Raw genomic sequence first — 16,751 nt, 5'->3', positions numbered from 1 at the left:
TAAAATGCAGCCTAAAGCTGAAGGTCAAAAATCACTTGATTCTTTATTTATCACAATGCAGTTTTTTATAGCATCAAGACAAATACATCATCTGGAACATTTTTTGTGGTAAAGCTACCTTGGACACACTAAAGACACTAGACAATTGTTTTTCCAAGCTGAAAAGTGATCACAAAAATGTTACACAACTTACCCTGAATTTTCTTCTTAATGTTGCCAACTATCAGATGGACCTAACACTCCAACCATAAGACGAGTGCAACACTTCAACTCTTGTGACCCATTCATCTTTGGTTTGGCCACAGCGGGATCAACACTCTACTTAACCTCTTGAGGGATGGAATTACAAGTTTGACTTCAACCAGCGATATCGTCTCATTGCAGGTGTCATTACCCCAGCTTATAATTGACAGAAGCATTAACATGTCATTAACACATAAGCTTAGTCTTATATGTGAACCTTTTAATGAGGCCATCTTTCAACATTAATAGATTAGTTATCATGGGTAATGACTCGGGTGTCTTTGCCTGTCCTCACAGGTCGGTGTAGAGAAAACTCAGCATAATGTTTTTTGCTGGGGGGGTGGGGGGGGTGGATGGGTCCCCCAGGAAATGAGAGGGGAGATTGTTCAGGGCAATTGTAAAGGGACACAGGAATTGGTATGGTCATCTATACAGTAACCTTCAGATGGGAGCGATAATGAGTGAGGAAGACATTCAGTACAGACTTAAAGATAGTTTATCAAAAATTTAAACTTTGGATTTGGGCGGCTGAACAGCAGCACAGTTTGATAGCACTGATACCTCGCAGCAAACCTGGGTTCAAAACTTTGAAATGGAGATTGCTTTTTTTTCCTGGTGAGTTTTGTCTGGGTTTCTTCTACAGTCTAAACACATACATGATAGGTGAAATGGCAATTCTAACCATATATACGTGTGTTTGCGGTTGTTTCTGGCCCTTTGATGGACTGAACGTGGGTGTACCCCACCTCGTGTACAATGAGTGATGGAAATAGGCACCAGCTCCCAGCAACTCTGAACCACTTCAAGCGAGTATGGAAAATGAAAGGATGGTTTGTGTGTTGGTGTGACACTAGGATCGGCTGCAAATGATTCAATATCTTCAGTAGATTATTTATTAATGTGGCCAAATTTTAATAGGAAACTCAAGAAAGCAACAAGAGTGTGCCAAAATAAGTAAAACAGAATTTAAATGATGATTGATATTTAGATTTTTGTGTTTTAGGTCAGCAGTATTCTGAGCCATCTGAGATGTTCCTTTGCTATTTACTTAAATTTTTAAATTAGTCCTTGGATGTGCAATTTTATTTTAAGTGAAGTTTCAATCTATTAGCTTATCTGCTCTCTAACCCTTAAACTACTTCCCCCTCGGTGCCTGAAACTAATCAGTGAGCCGAAGTCGTACCTTGTTTACATCAGGCCTTGAATTAGAGACAACAATTAATCTCCTGGAATCCCTCCTGTCACCTCAGTCGCAGCTGATGATTGATTAAAGCTGGCTCTGGCGTGGCAGTGGCTGAAACGAGCTAGGGTTTCAAGCAACAGAAGAAGCTGTATGAACGGTGAGGTCCTTTCAGTGCCAGACTCATGGCTCATGGGTGCTTGAGACTCCACAACCCCCCTCCTTGAACTTTTCTGATGTGAAAACCAGGTAACCCTCCACTGCACTCTCCTCGCCTCCTGTCTTTCTTCCTTTGCTCCCATTTCTCAGTCCTTGCGGACTCGGTGATGGATTGTATTTTGCTCCTCAGAAACACATTGTTTTCTTTAGCACAGCAGGGTATTCTATTTGCAAAGGTCGGGCTGGAGAGCTATTGTGGACATCTATCACTGCAGAGGTGCCTCTGGTAAGCATGTTCTTTCCTTTAAGATGGGGAGCAGTTGTGAGCGATGGATAGCTGAAACTGACTGCTCTCAAATAGTAATGCAGGGAAGCTAAAGCTGCCTGTAAGATGAGAAAACTGGGTTAAATAGTAACATACGTCTCAGAGTTTATAGTGGGGAATTTATCACATTATAACAAGTTTTTAGTCAAAGATAGCTATTTTTTAAGAGAGTTCAAAGGGTCTAATAGATGTTCATCCAAAGCAGTCTGAACATGGAGGCAAAACAACCACAAACTCAGTCTGATTTCAGGCGTTTACTTCAATTCACAATAGAGCCACTGGACCGTACCAGTGATGAAAACAGAGGAAAGAAGTCGCAATTACTTTCTCCAGTGGTGCATACATGCTTGTCGTTATTGCATGACAAAAGCTACCCAAGTTGGAGTCAGTCATTATCAGTTAATCAACGTGTAGGCAGCATGGATTAACTCATATCCTCACACAGTGTTTTAGCTCCTGAAATGCAACGCCTTTTGAGTTTTTCTCAAGTTACAGTTTCACATTCTCCCAAATGGCAGCTTCCAAAAGGAGGATTACTCACTCTAAATCTCCTTTTAGCACCTCCATGTGACAGTCAAACTGTTGGTATTTCGTAGACGGTGACAGATGACAGCCTTGAAACCACCGGTGTTCATTTGGCAGTCCGACGAAACGCACTGGTAAGGGCCCGTCTCGCAGTACTTTCACTGCTTCTTTCACCTCCAGAGAGGATGAATACATATACAGAGGTCCTGATATGTTTTACATGCTGTCCTCCAGAGGGAAACGGGGTCGGGGGGGTGTATTTGTAATGCTGCTATTTTAACAGGGCGATGATGTACACACCCCAGCTATGTTGAAATAGATTGGAAATGATGTGAAACACAAACAGGATGAGTGACTCGCAGACTGGACGCCAGAAATTCAAAATATAAACAAGTGCATCACATTTTGCCTTTTATTGGGACTAAAAAGTGCAAATAAAATATATATTGAATTTGTCAGATTATTTATTTATTTATTTTGCTGTACTGCTACTTAGTCTCTTTCTCTCACACACACACACACACACACACACACACACACATAGAGGGGAGGTCAGGGTTCCTTTGTGCCAGCAGACATGGGGAAGTTGAACTTGTGACCCCTCCCTTTGGGCAAGGGGCCCTCGGGGTTGCAGTATCACAGAGCTGATCCACTCCAGCCTGCCTGGCTCGGCTCGGCTCGGCTCGAGCTCCGCCTGCCCGTCCACTCCCACAGCTGGCACATAACACACAGCACTCACTGTACACCCCCAGCGCCTTACAGCAGCACTGCATGATGCAACAATAAAGCATCACTGCAAAAATGTGAAATGTAATACAGTTTTCAGTAAAGAAATGAAAGCATAGAAGGACATATTTCATTTTACACTGAAAAGCATCAGTTCTTTTGTGCACAAGGAAAATGTAAATTGGCCAATGGACTCACAAAACTCAGTTTTTAGCACTATACTACCACAGTAAACGCACAAAATTGGCAGTTTTCTTAATTTTTAAATAAATATTTTGTTTGTATGCCAAATATAGACCAAAACTGTCCATTGCTGAAGAAGCTAAGGTGCTTGAAGTGTTTAAATACAGGTTCAACACATTTTATCCCCTCTTAGCAACTAAAGAAATTTAGTTCTTCACTTTAAAAGCAGGTGATCTGTTATTTAAGACGCCAGTCACAGTTTTTTATTCAAAATGAGACAAAATAATTGATAAATATTTATAGAGCATAAAATATCAAGATGGCATTGTTGCTTTACTTTATTAAGTTTGCTCATTTAAAACAATGGGACAAAAAGAGCTATTAAAGGTTATTATTATTTAAAGGGCTTTTTTCTGGATTGATAATTACAATATCGCCAAAAAAAATCACGCAACATGTATGTTTTATAAGGTAGAAGCAAATTAATTTCATCTTTCTAATAATAAAATAAGTGTATAAATAAATCTAAAAGGTTTTATGATAAACTGGATGTCTGTCAAATTCAGCTTCAGATTGGAATATTTGTCACTTTCTGTTCTTTTGATGAATGACTACAGTTCCAATAATCAGCTGCATTAATCATGTTATCAGCTATTAAATCTCATAATTCAAACCACGGACCAGTAATATGTGCAGCCTCAGCCTTACAATAATTGTAGGATTAATTAGGGAGACAGTATCGATTGAACAGCAATACAGTTTAGATAATTAGGGCGTTTCAGATTAATAATTATTATTTCATAATTAATTGGATGTTTCAGTGCTGATTACTGTACGTGACATGATGTCTGAATGTAGTACTATATTTATATTCATCATTATTGCAGTCACTAATTTACCAGAAGAGAGAAAAAAAAGCATCACCAGAAATGTTTGAAACATGACATTTAACAAATTATAAGGATAAGTAAAAACTCACATCTTTTCTGCAAGAAAAAAATGAAAGATAATTGGGGGGAAAATGAGTTTGCAACATTATATTTAAGAGTTTCCAACATATTCTGATTTGCTTGAGTGTGAAACAAATTAGAAATTGTTTTGCCAAGTGTGTGAAACATTTAAATACAAATTTTAAAACGGTAAAAACTTTATATCAGAGTGTTGATTCTGCTTTTTTTGTTTGTTTGTTTGTTTGTTTGGTTGGTTTTTGGAATCTCAGTTTCTGCACCGACGATTTAACATGCTCGGACATCCACACGTTCCCAGAGCTGAAGGAGAATCTGTAGACCACATCAAGAGTCAGAGCAGAAGAAGAGGAGTCGGCCCATGGTTATCAGGGTGTCAGCACCCCCTGCTGGTTTTGGTTCACGATGGAGCAATCTGCCCCTCCTGGTCGAACCCCTCTCCACCCATTCACCCAAATCTCTCTGACTCATTCTGCTTCTACATCATATTGCAGCCCAGAGCTCAGCAGACCAAGTTGAGTAATGAAAACTCTCAGCGTGGTGGAGCAGAGATCCACCAAAAAAAAAAATGCACTGGGGTGTTACCTTTTCATTTATTAAAGTAAGCTGGGGGAACATTTTAATCTTTTTCTTTAATCTTTTAATCTCGTCCACATAACTGAATTATGACTGAATGAAACACAAATCATAATCTTTCTGTTTTAGTTTTTGTTGAGGTTGATAAATATGGACATCCAAGGTTTCCAAGGTTTCTATCTTTGGTTTTCTATCCTAAACGGTGATTGAATTTATCGTAGATTACTGGACATTAGTTTGCATATTTGTATGTGTATGTCATATATGTCATTATTTTATCTCCTTTGCATAAAAAAATGGCTTTAAAAAAATTCCCTCACACACCAAACTACATCTTATAAAAATATTAAGGATGTTTTCAGTGATTAAACTGGACACTCCTAATGCTACTCATGATAACTTCATTAATAACTTCATTAATTATTGCCATTTTTAATCACATTTATTATATTTACAGAGTATCTTTCTGTACCATTGAGTTCAATAAAGAAAAAAAATATTACAAATCTGTCAAAACAAAGCATTTTTGTTTACCAAGTATTTGTTTACCTTTATTTTTTAGCTTTCATTCTTTAGTGACATGAAAGTCACTAAAGAAAAGTGTTTAGCTTTGTGGTTAAAAATGCAGCATAAGTTTTTTGAGAAGATTTGTAAAGGAAACAATATTATTCCACTCGAGACTCATTATTAAATTGTACAATGTTAATTAAAATTATCTGATTTTGGGTTGATTTTCTTTTGTTTAATAGTACACTTCAGGCCCTGTTCACACTTTTTTAAGAACAAATATTTTTTGCCTTCTTTCCACACAATAAGAGAGTTCCAGGTGAGACAAAGATATTTTTAAAAGCGCTTTTCAAACGTGGAAATTAAAAAAAAAAAAAAAAACCATTTCTGATGCATTTGTGTAGACAAACAATACAGAGCTTTTTAGAAACGATGTAGCAGCTTGTTTTGCGCAAGCCCACCATTCCTTGACGCCCTCAAAACACAAACTAATATGAAGCTGTTTTCACAGGTTTTTCTGCATCTGTCACACCTTATCTTGATCCTGTCTCCATCAAACTTTGATCATGTGCTGAAATGAATAATAACTGAGAGGGAACTGTAAAGGTTATCAAAGAAAAAAAGAATTTGGGAAGAATATTTAGTCAGGATAGGAATGGTTTTTTTTTCTATTTTGGTATGTTTTAATGAGAACGTTCTTGCCATCTAGTGGCATCGCTTAGATAATGCAGTGTTTTTGTTATTATAGATAAAAATCAGCTATAAAAATATCTGAAGTAGTTTAAATGGGCCATTTGATTACTGCACAAAAACATATGAGAGTTTAATGTCAACTAACTTTTCCTGCAGGGAGCTAAAAACTGAAAAAAATATGTCTCCATTTTTAGTTAAAAATTAAATCTTCCTATATTGTTGTGTGAAACAACAGAAAAGAAGAGTGCAAGTTATTACCATTATCAGGAATATAATCTGACTGAAGAGTTAGAAGATATCTTTGTGAAACCAGACCTGGATGTAGTGATGCAGTTTGACAAATGCCTTCCCCACATAATGACAGACAATCCATCATAGTGAGGAGGAATCGTTAAAAAGCTCTGTACATAAACACAGGTGCTTTCATTTACACTTGCTGATTAAACCTCCTTTCACAACCCTGAAAATAGACCAGACCTGACATCTGACTGACTACTCCTTAAAGTTTCTTTTTTCTTTCCACACAGTTAATTTGAAGCATACCTTGGCTAAGACATTACCATAATAAAAGACCAACTTGATTTGACTTTATGTTGCCGTTAGCCTTTCTAAAGATAACCTGTAAATTATAGGATCAATATTTGTACACATGTCACCTTTAAACTGCAACAATATGGAACAATATTTATTCTTCAAACTTGAAAATGTCACAGTTTTCATTTTTGTCTGAAAGATAATTTTAGCTTAAATGTTCAAGACTTGAATCTGTAAAACACAAACAAAAAAAAAGCACTGACTTTCAGACGTAGATTAAACAAAGCTCAAACAAACGTCTTTATTCTTCTTTTATTTGCCTGTATACGCCTGATGGAACTGAATGAGAAAATTCACCAAACTACAGGAAAACCAAGGTCTCAAATCAAAGCCAGTAATGTGGAAATGGAGACGAGAACAGTGCAAAGCTGTGACACGACCAACTCCCATGTGGACGGAGGAGAGAAGGGTGACACTTACAGGGGGCTCCGGGTCTTGTCGTTAGCCAGCGATGGGCTGCTCTTTCTGGGTTATCTGCCTTCTCCCGTGACCCCCAAGTGAAGCAGCAGGGCTGTTGTGTTGTTTCATTATCACAGAGGTTCACGTAGCATGGAGAGGCGCCATCATTATCCATCAGGCTTAATGAGACTATCTCACTGCCGTAAAGGTCAGGCAATTACCGCTGGTGCAGTTTTCAGCCTGCAGACGCAAAGGGGCTGGAGGAAGATGGAGGGAAAAACAGATACACACAACAGATGCACACATCCAAATAAACAAAACCACAGAAAGGTTGCTTGTGTGTTCAGTATTCATGTATTCTCGCCATTTGATGAAAATACTTTTATTTCTAAACTTGAAACAGAAGGCAATTTGAGCAAAATTCCTAAAAAAATGATAAAAACTCACCAAAGTAAAACCACCATTAAATATTTATGCCTCAAAAATTGGCTATTGTCAGTTCATGTAAAATTGCATTTTGTACAAAAACATATTTAGAAAGCTGTAAAATCAGAAACAAAGAAAGAAACCAACACAATTCTAGAGTTAGCAGTTTGGTTTGTGGTGCAGCTGCAGATTCTTGGACTGATTTGTGGAAGAGCAACTGCGACTCTGTAAAACAGTAAGTGACTTCTCAGTCATCTGGATCATGTACAGTATATGACAGGCCTATAATTGGATCAGCCATTGGACCTTTGACTTGTGGCATATGACATCACCTCGAGGCTGAGTATGTATCTCTTACACATTTCAAACCGTATATGCAGCCATAAATTCAAATTGCACCATTTTTTTTGTTTTACCGATCAATGTCCCCAAATGGGAATCAGGGCTTGATTTATTTTTGTCAGTTTAGTTTTTAAATAAAACTACCCTAAATCACAGTCCATGTACATGACAAACATACAGGAATGCAGTTAGCTTTATTTTGTGAACCTATCACAAATCAGGAGTGCTTAACAGCCAAAATAGTCCACACCAGGTGTCTGCAGGGCTTGGTGGGGGGATGGGTAGTACACACACCGGGAACTTCAAGTTGTTCTCCATTCAATTAATTTCTTTTTGATGCTGATTTTTATTGTAGACTTTGTTTTTAGTTGTTCAGGGTTTTTTGTCCAATTCTTAATGTGCACTAAACACATTAGCAGCTTCCAAATAAACCAAATCAACTATTATATGAATGCAGGGCAGACAAAAGACATCCAACCATCTATCCATTTTCTTTACCCACTTCTCCTTTGCAGGTCACAGGGAGCTGGTGCCTGTCTGTAGCAGTCACTGTGCAAGAGGCAGGGGACACCCTGGACAGGTCACAAGTCCATCACAGGGACACAGAAACAGACAACTATCCATGCTCCCGCTCACACCTAGAGACAATTTAGGGTTACCAAGTAACATAACAAGCATGTTTTTGGTCTGTGGGAAGAAACTGGAGTACCCGGAGTAAACCCACACATGCACAGGGAGAACATGTAAACTCCATTCAGAAAGGCCTCAGACTGAGAGGTGACTGCTGTAACCACTGCTCTGTCATCCCACTCAATGTTAGTTTATATTTACCCCATTAAAGTTTGATACAAGGGTCAGAACTACCATTTTCTTTCAGCACATCTTCATTTGTGTGTGCAACACAGTAACTTTTGGCATTATTGACTCTTTTAGACATTTGCAAAGGTACTTTGTGGCACCTCTACTGTTAAAAGACCAACACTTGAATGCAACACGTACAGTTAGTCAGATACTTTTAAAAAGCTTGGAAGTCAGTAAAAATATATGTCAAAGCTGTTAAAGCTAAACTGTCATCTTATCATTGTGTCTTTTAACTGTTTGTGTGATAAGAAAAAATATCCAGCTTGTCCATCGATACGCAGTTTAAACTCTGGTCTGGACTAAGTAAAACAAACTTCAACGGTGTAAACATTTTTGACCATCTATTGAGAACTACAATTTGTTAAAAATTAACAGCAAACACATCTAGGTATAACTAATAACAAACAGGAGAAAAATGAGAACTCCATCCCAACATCAAGAATAATTAAATATTCAAGCTGAAATTAGAGACTATTTGTTTTAGGACTATTTATTTTGTTCTAAAATATTGTATTAACAAACAATCAGTTTCATTTATTTCTCACTCTCAGAGTCACATATACTGACAAATACATACTTATTTCCTCATTAGCAATGAGGAACGATGATAACTTCTTGGCAATGTGGAAGTGATTCTACACTATTCCGCTTCATTTCAACATAAAATAATTCCACTCTAAATGATGTCGCCAGCAATGAAAAGGTATCTGCATGAAAAATGTTTAAGAAAAATAGCATCCCTCTTTGCTATCTCACCTGCAGTGCTGCAGGCAGTCCTGGGACAGGTTTATGTTCCTCTTGCAGGGTTTGAACCACTGGTTACAGTGTTTTAACGGCTGGATTAATGGGGTGGCAAGAGGGGCCATAAATTGATAATATAACCACTGAACATACTTGCCAGGACAATTAAGATAATACAACTGGAAATAGAGCCTCCATGAATCGCCGTGGCAAAGAGCAATGGCTGCGTTACAGCGATGCACGCCCTTGAGGCCTTTGGCTGAAAGCTGTCATCAGTGTTCTTCCAGAGATGAGCAGCAATAAACTCCTAACAATCACACATGACAGTCGAAGAGTAAAAGGAGGACATTTTGAAAATACAGAAGACATTTGGAGCAATTTATTCGACAGGAAGACCTTGCACAATGAGCTTTTGGAATAACATTAGCCATGATAATGTCAAACATATTATGAAACTTAATGCAGCCATTGTCAAAGCAGATGTCAAAACTCCCCCCAAAAAACTTGTTCCATATAGTAATTTGTCCTGTCAGACAACCTCTACAGGAATACTTGGTTTAATACATGTGGCTTGACATTTCAATAACAGCAACCAGAGTATTTAAAAGGTCAACTGGTTTGTCTGTTATTAACTATGTGACTGTGCTAAAAGACAGGAACACAATTTGTTTAATTCTTCTCTCATTTTAGGTTGTTCTCTGATTGAAACTGATGTCTAAGTTAACTTTTGACAGTACACTGGACTGGATCGTTTACGACACCGCCTGCTGTTTTCTCCACATAAAATCCATACCTGCGCCATCATCACCAAGGCCGAACGTTGACAAAATATACTTTATTTTTTAATTTAAATAGAGAAACAGGTCGAAATTACTTGTGGTCCATGGCTAGTTAAATGGTTAATTCAATAAATTAAACTGTGACAGAACAAACTTGTCATATTTTCAGATGGAAGGTCTGTAGTTTTCGATGTTATGTAAAAACTAACAGCAGCTTTGCTCTTTGTGAAGAGAACCTTGAAGTTAATGTTCACCTACTCAGTGTTGTCATTTGTATGCATTAAGAAAATAATTTTGATATGGCCCCAAAAGTAGCTTGAGCCTAGGTGTCCAGACCCTTTTTCATCCTGCCCTGATCCTCTATTTCATAAAATACAGACATATCGTTATCACACAAAGAGAGTCTACTTTATGTAGATTAGGGGTCTGACTTCTTTACAGTCCTTCCAGGATTGTTGTTCATCCTCTACGAAATATGTTTTTTCGTCTCCTCCTGCCACCATCAGCCACTGGATAGTGAGCACAAAGCAACAAACAAGTAACAAAAACAAAGCCGTAATAAGAGGGTGACAAATGACACCAAGAGCTTGTAAGAAAGATGAAAAGACTTGCTCTGATGCCTAACGAAGATACAGGCCCATATTTCTCAGACACAGTACTAATTACAAGCTGAGCTTCCATTAATAGCTCATGAAATATTAAGTTCCATTAGCTAATAAAATCTAACCACAAAAACAAAAGCAGGGGTACTGAAGGAATATGAGGCAGGTAAAGAGATAAAGTGTGAGGTCTTGGTTTTATTGCTGGGAACAGAGATGATGAAACGTTCCTTCGTTGTATCACAGTTTAACACTGTCAAACCTGAAGCACAAAGGTTCATTTTATGGTTATTAAAGAAATATAAATACGTTTGCAGTGTTAATAATGTTTATCACCCTCTGCCGTAAGGCAAAAGGTGGAGAATAATGTTTCTGTCTGTGTTTGAGAGTGTGAATGTGCTGGTGTCTCTTTTTGTTAGCAAAATATGTCATGAACCACCAAATGACTTTTAATCAAACTCTCAGAAAGTCTTCTTTGGATATGCATGTACAACTGATGAACCTTTAGAGTCAACACAAGTCAAGATGGTCAACACAGCTAACTGACTTTAAAAATGGCTATAACTGAGTTTGTTTTACAGATATTGATTTCAAATTTGATGTGGTAGTAGGTGAGAGTTATTAACGATGTGTGTGAAATGTCACAATATTGCATGAGATTGCGAACAGCATTTTTTTTTAACATAACATAAGAGGATCTTAGTCTAAAACTATGGCATGAAAGATGGCAGGTGATATGTATATAATCCAAGGTTATTATGAGTTTTCCATGGTAATTAACTGGCTAAAAGATAAAATCTTAATTTAACTTATGTGAAATTCCTATTTTTCTCCAATGTAAAATCCTATATTTACCTATAACAAAAAATAAATGCATAATAAAAAGGTACAAGTAACCTAAAACCTTAATAAAATGTATTTTTAATGTCTTAGAATAATGTACCTTCTATATACTAATAGATAAACTGGGTTTAATAAAAGGAACAGTGGTTAGCTTTGATGCTCACAGCAACAAGGTTGCATATTCGCCTCCAAGCCTTTCTGTGAGGAGTTTGCATGTTCTCTCCGTTCACTTGTGGGTTTTCTCTGGGTACTCCAATTTCCTCCACAGACCAAAAACATGCATGTTAGGTTCATTGGTAAATTGCTAAACTGTCCCTCAGTGTGAGTGAGAGTGTGAATGGTGTTTGTCTCGTTTGTCTCTATGTGTTCCTGTGATGGACTTGCGACCTGTCCAGGGTGTACCCAGCCTCTCACACAGTGACTGCTGAAGATAGACACCAGCTCCCCCATGACCTGGAAAGAAAAAATCAGGTAAAGAAAGTGGAGGGTAGATGGATGGGTGGATTTAATAGGTGAAATGACTTAGAAACCATTTCATGTATCCGTTTTTAGCCAAAGTGAAAACACATTCCAGCCCTTCTTGTTTTCCACTCAAACAATATCTCCATTAAATTGGCTCATTTACCCAAAGATAATACAGATGCATTCTCCCATTCTGTTCCTCTGGTTCTCAATTCAAGAAGAACTTCAGGGAGAACAAGGGAATAAATCATTAATGGTTGGCCAGTAATGATCCTGAAACCTGGTGTTATAGGTAAATTATAATGAATGGCCGTATAAGCCCAGTCCGGCTCAGGTGCCTTTAGCCTCTACAAAATGAATACGGAAAAGACCCTGAAGTCTGCGAGCGTGGGCCAGCCTCTGAAGTGCCCGATTGATTTTTTCATTTTCATGCTGCCAGCCTTGCTCTGAGGAATGAGTTTTAATTCTGGCGATGCATGATTAAGTCTGCGTGAGTTCAACACTGGCCTGCTCAGCTGGGAAAGTGGACGTGGTTGGAAGAGGAGGGAAAAGAATGAGGATTGTGATAGGGTGGGATGTGTGTGTGTAGGTTTCCTTTAGTCAGCCTTTACATTTGTATTTTAATGTGTGTGTGTGGAGTTGTGGTTGTTCAGAGATCCTGAATGGCACCTGTCAGGCTCTTGATTAACGAGGCCTTCTGCCCTTCAATTCCCCAGCTTGTCACTCAGAAAGGACGCATTAATCTTCATCGTCCGCTTGTCAGGTCAGGGCCAGTCCAAGACATCCACCAGCACAGTGTGTTGCCATATATTTGTCTTTGTCTTTGTATTTAAAGTGAGTCTAAGCGTGTTTGGATGTTGGTCACATGTGTCTTTGCTCATGTGTGAGACTGAACATGCATGTTGGAGTGCATGTGTGACATTGTTTGGGTGGAAGAGGTGAGCTGGGAAACATCAGGCTGGACAAAAAGACAAAGGTAAAACTACAAGGGCAAAATGGCTTCTGAAAAATACACTAAAAGGCTTTTAATTAATATCTTTCCCTATAAAATCACCCATTTGCATAATTTATTGGAATTCACAAGAGCATGTGCACTCTGTCACACCCACGTCATTCCCTTATGAGAGGTGAGAATGCAGGCTGGGGTGATGAGGTGGGGGGAGGAGGTTGTTGTGTGTTTGTATGTGCGAGGAGACAGATGGAGAGCAGCGCTGTGCCTCCTGCCAGCCGACACTCACCAGCAGCAGTGGCAACCCTACCAGCACCCCACCCCAAAAAACCCTCTACGCTATCCCTCCAACCAATCAGACAGGCCCAGCTGCACTCGTGCCAGCCAATCAAAAGACACACCAAAAAAAAAAAAAGGCAGTTCAATTAGTGCATAATGAAGCGACATTCATCATCCAATTAGGCATCTGTCACTAAGACACAAAAAAGAAAAAAAAAACTTACAGGATTCAGAGGGAAAAAAAAAAGAATGACTGGAACAAAAAATGAGCTGGAGGCAGTACATGAACAGATCGCCAGAAATATCATACAAAAACATACACAACGTTAGCTGGGGGAAAATATGGAGGATTTAAATAGTAAAAAAGTGGAAAACAATATGTAAAAGTTAAGAATACAACTAGCACTTATAAAGGTAACTGCACTGAACAGTCAGTGAATCTCTCTTATCTCTGTTGTAAAACAAACAAAGGAAAAAAATATATCAGAATATTAGTAACTAGTCAGGGGGGTTTAGGTGGGGGGGTAGTCTGCTACTGTGCAAGTAATGATTTAAAGGTACTCATTTAATAATAATAATAATAATAATAATAATAATAATAATAATAATAATAATAATAATAAATTTACGCAAAATTTGTGATGCCAACTACTGCATATGTTTGTTTGCTTACAGAAACAGCTAAAGTTACTGAAAATGGGTCAAATGTGAAACTTACCAGTCAAAAAAAGGGTTTTGCAAAAGTCATGCATGTTTGAATGCTGAGCTCTGTCTTTATGAGGCTCCACCACCCTGCTTACAGATTCCGCCAAATGCATTGTTTACACTGAGCGTGGACCCACATTTCAAAATTGCATTCAATTAATTAATTTTCATAAATTGTCCTGTAATAAACTAACCCATGCTCCTTTAAAAAGATTTTATACTAAACTAGGGCATAAAATAATACCTAGTGCAACTAAGCTATTACTTTGTTCAACACGCATCAAGATTATTTAGTCTTTTTTTTTTTAAACTGAAATCTTTTTTTGTGGAGAATCCCACCACTCATTGAACATGTGGTTAGATTATTATTGTTTTTTTATCTAAGTTTTCTGATTGGAAGTCATGCAACAGATATTGGATTCGCAACCATCTGTATAACTCTCACTCCATATAGAGTAAAAGGTCACAATTGGACCTGTGTGGTTTAAGTTGACTTGAGGAAAAAAATGTTGCTGCAAAACAAAAAAGGATGTTAAAATGATAACAAGCACATTAAGACTCGATGAAGCATCCACATGTGGTGAGTAGAAGGTTTGGGACATTCCATAATGAATAACAGGATAACAATCATTCAGAAGCTGCTTGGTTGATCAATCCCACAATTTTATTTTACTTTCTTTCTTTACAGGAATGTTCTATATGTTTGAACTAATTTATACAGAATAAATATTAGGATTCTCAACAATGAGGCTGACTACATCATCACACATTTTTTTCTGATTATTGCATGTATGGTAAATTTAAAAAAAAAAAAAAGTATGTCCAAGTTTCCCTAATTAGAGAGTTCATTTGTTGTCATTTACTGTGGATGTTCAGCTCAAATTTGTAGAAAAGGCGTCAACACAAAGAATAACTTTGTTTGTTGTTTTTTACTTTTCAAAATTATAGCAAAAACCTTGAATAAATTCCCTCTTCAGAAAATTCACATCACATCAAACACATTCATCACATTGTCTTTCCTGTCTTTTTTATCTCCCTGTGTTTCTCGTGCCAGCTGTCTCCAAACCCCTGTGGTCCTCCCACCATCTTCTCATTCCTCCTCCCCTCTATCTTTCTATCCCCAGTCCCCAACCAAGCAGGAAAATGATCCCTAGTAAATAATATATCAAGATAAATGATAATTGCTCACATTTTTTGTGTGTGTGTGCGTGTGTGTATTCCGCATCGGTTAATGAGGGCCATAAATTAGCAATGAATACGGCTGACAGCATTTGTCAGGACACGGTCGATGTGCCGTGGAATCCCGATGGTTCAAACTACCTCTTCAGCTTTTTTTTTTTTTTTTTTTTTCAGCTTTGAGACAATTTTTTTCTTTCTCAGATTATCAGACTGATTAGATATAATACAACAATTCATTACTAAAGTTTCTTATTTCTTGGTTTTTGTAAAAAAAAATAATTAAAAAACACTGTGAGTATCTTTATGTAAACCTACTAAGAACACAGAAGAAGATGGGAAGCTTTAATAATAATATTTTTTTTCCATGTTATTAGAATTTTAAAATGAGAACTAAAATAGCTCCAAAAAGGACTTAAGAAATTGTGTTTAAAGAAATAACAGTTCTGTAATTATTATAAAGAAATATCTGTTTGACTGTAGAATACAACAATTTTACTGATTTTTTTTCATGGTGGTTTTTTTTTTCTAAATAGCTTGGCTTCTTATGTGTGAGCGTGCATTTATTGCTTGGGGAATAATAATAAAAATAAATAAATAAGTTGCTCTTGCCTAACAAGAATTTTAATTTTTAAATTTTAATTTCTTAAAGTTCATTTTTCATTCAATTCAGTGTATTTATATAGTGTCAATTCATAACAAAAGTAACTAGTCAAAAGAAAAATGAAAAACAATCATAAATATAAGTTCATCTCAATCAGATCCAGATTCAAATCCAGTTAGAGTCAATTTGATTCAATAAAAATAATACAATACAATAAATTCACATAAAGTAGGAATGCATCAAATCTTCACTTTGGTGTAGCCTCATCCTGAGCAGGACACTGGCGACAGTGGAAAACAGTGACTCCTTTTTAACAGAAAGAAACCTCCAGCAAAACCTGAACAGGCATCAATCTGCCTCAGCTGGCTGACGTTTGAGAGGACAGGAAAGAGACACAACCAAACGCAAACTATTGGGCCAAGCGTAGTTTCTATGGAGAAATTTATATTTATTCATCGATATCTATTTTTCATTCATAAAAATGAAATCTTACAGGAACAGGAAGTCTTTTTTTCCCAGATTTTAATCGTTTGTTATTTGAATATTTGCTATCAAGAGTAAAACGCCACCAATTTTAGCTGCTAAGGCTCAAACCATAAAACATCACTGATTGGGTTCCCAGCCTGAAATGTGTAGCTGAGACCTTCCCAAACAATGAAGCTTATTTTTTTCTTATTATTGTCATTAAATAAAACCAAATTCTATGCCATGTTATGTAATTTAAAAAAAAAAAAAAAAAAAAAAAGAGCAATGAGCAGCTGTTCGGGTGCCTCCAGCTTCTATACAGTAATTTTAGGTCGGCTGTGGATGAGCACCCACACCTAGGCCTCGTCCCTACGACCCTGTCACACATCAAAAGGGGGAAGAAGGGGGGGTCTTGGCCACAGATCGCACATGCGAGCGTCCCCTG

The 16,751-nt window shown here is 37.4% G+C and overlaps 1 long non-coding RNA gene across 2 annotated transcripts; it reads left to right on the top strand.

Moving 5' to 3' along the window:
- Positions 1 to 1,583: 1,583 nt before the first annotated feature.
- LOC108244020 lies at positions 1,584 to 5,696 on the top strand. 2 transcript variants are annotated; one of them, XR_005232634.1, is made up of 3 exons: positions 1,584 to 1,868; positions 2,504 to 2,566; positions 4,561 to 5,696. It is a non-coding gene; the product is annotated as an uncharacterized LOC108244020 (long non-coding RNA). The 2 variants fall into 2 exon arrangements; XR_001808906.3 differs by having other exon boundaries at positions 1,587 to 1,868; positions 2,466 to 2,566.
- Positions 5,697 to 16,751: the final 11,055 nt, after the last annotated feature.

The sequence above is a fragment of the Kryptolebias marmoratus genome, linkage group LG22 (genome assembly GCF_001649575.2).
Source record: "Kryptolebias marmoratus isolate JLee-2015 linkage group LG22, ASM164957v2, whole genome shotgun sequence".
Lineage (NCBI taxonomy): Eukaryota > Metazoa > Chordata > Actinopteri > Cyprinodontiformes > Rivulidae > Kryptolebias > Kryptolebias marmoratus.
The sequence above is the reverse complement of the archived record's forward strand: the minus strand, read 5'-3'. Positions and strand labels throughout refer to the sequence as shown.